The sequence below is a fragment of the Paracoccidioides lutzii genome, assembly GCF_000150705.2.
Source record: "Paracoccidioides lutzii Pb01 unplaced genomic scaffold supercont2.82, whole genome shotgun sequence".
In the NCBI taxonomy this organism is placed as follows: Eukaryota; Fungi; Ascomycota; class Eurotiomycetes; order Onygenales; family Ajellomycetaceae; genus Paracoccidioides; species Paracoccidioides lutzii.
Genome location: NW_015441028.1, coordinates 1 through 2,226, shown reverse-complemented (window position 1 = coordinate 2,226; position 2,226 = coordinate 1).

Genomic DNA, 2,226 nt, shown 5'->3' with positions numbered 1-2,226 from the left:
ATCTCTGATGAGAACAGTGAGGATGTTAAGCCAGATGTATCACAGATGTAATTAGATTGAATATGAATAAGTATTCTACTAAGTATTCTACTAATATTCTCAAGAATATACTTTTTAAGTTTGTTACTATAACAATTATTCTATAAATTTTATATTGTAGTGCTACATGAATTTTGAACTAGATATATATATATATATATATATACAATGTATGTACACCGGACACACAGAATATATGTATTCATATACTCAAACACTCTATAACTTGAAAATTATAATCATATATAGTTATATATTCCAATCTAAAGTTATTGACAGTATTAAAATATATATCAATAAACAATTTTCTTAATTGATACAGAAATATTCTGTAGTGTGTACACTGTAACTAACTCTTTGAAGATATTTTATAATATTACTCATCATGTCTAACACTCCCAAAGCAGTTAGCTATTATACTAATCATTATACTAATCAGGTTACCGAAATCCACACACACACACACACACACAATCTCTCACTCTCTTACCCTCAAAAACAGATATATATATACACACACTCAAATTTTCCTGTTCTTCTCTTTGTTGTTTATTATCATCTTGATTTACTTCACTATGTGGACACCATTCTGCCCCAATCGTCCTGGATTTTCTCATGAAGCACACTGTAATAGTGAAGCTGCCTGTCCTTATTGTGGCAAAGCCAATCCATCCACACCAAAATCCTCCATCATCTCTTCAATAAATGATGAAATCATTGTCATTGAAGATAGTCCCAGTCCTCCAGCTCTGACACCGTCACTCTCTGCCACAATTCTTGATCCTGGACCTCCTCAACGAGCACGTCAACTGGCCATTCAAAAAACACAAAAAGTTCAACAAATGACCCCCAATGCTGGTACACCAGTTCAACGTACATCACCTATAAAAGAACCTGCGATCAAACCTGAGCTGAATCAACTATCCTCCTTGCAAAAATCCTACAAAATTCTTATTCATATTTGGAAGTGTGAATACAATGATGCCAAACTACAAACACACTATAACTGGGAGTCAATTCGAAAAATTCAAAATGAAATCTACTCAGATTGTGTGTTTTTCACAATGGAGGATTTTCTAGAAATCATCACTGCCAGACTTGATACAGCCTGGAAGAATATTCTTACAGTTGTTTCTCCAGTTGATGTATTCATTTCTGCCTCAGTTACAGGAAAGGATGGTGCAGTTATGCTCACTCCTGATGTTTGGATGTTGGATTTGGAAAAGTTATTGAGTTCATTTAAGAAAGTGCACTCATCAACCTCAACAACTACAATTATTCACATTTGTCTTGTTACCTATGATGAGTCCAATCACCCCATCGAACAACTGTCGGAACCAAAGAATATCAAAGTCAAATCACCAGATATCAAAGTCAAAGAAGAGAATACCTCCGTATCAGTGATCAAACGCGAACGTGCTTTCTCAGTTGATTTACCCATTCTAAATCTTATCCAACGAAGACGGCCGTCCCCAATCCCTACAAAATCTGAAGACAAAGTTAATGAATTGAAGACAATGAAGCTTGAAAAGGATCTATTGTTCAAGTGGGAGAAGCTGGAATCAGAGACAGAGGAGGAAAATATAAAGAAGGAGATGGAAAACACTGTGACAGAGATGGAAAAGAGTCATTCTGATGAAATTGAAACACAATCAAACTATCTTGACCCACCTGCAAATGGGACAAGATTTCGGCATCAGCGTCGAGAGTGATTGATAGAATGATTGATAGATTCTTTTGACCTCAGAGTTGAGGGTGATTAGTAGAATGTTTGATAGATTTTAGTATGCGCTGTAAAGATTGATACTAATGTGAAGAATTATTTTGCTAGCTATTATTCTCATAATAAGTCTTATTTCTCACAGATCTATTCTTGCCCCTATTCTTACCCCTATTCTTACCCCTATTCTCACCCCTATTCTTGTCACTCATGTAATCAATAGAGTTAGTGTGCCTTGATCACAAAATTTTCTTACACAGAGGAGCTATAATCAACAAGCTCTATTTGATTACAAATTAAATGAATATGATTGGTGCGTGTTCATGGTAACACTAGTATAAAAACCATCAAAAAAACCCATTTGACCCAAATGTCACTATAGGCTGCCGTACTGAAGACCCTGGGAAACTTAAATAAGCAGTCGGTGAAAATCTTCTTTGGGCGACTAGTGTTCAAAACCAATGGAA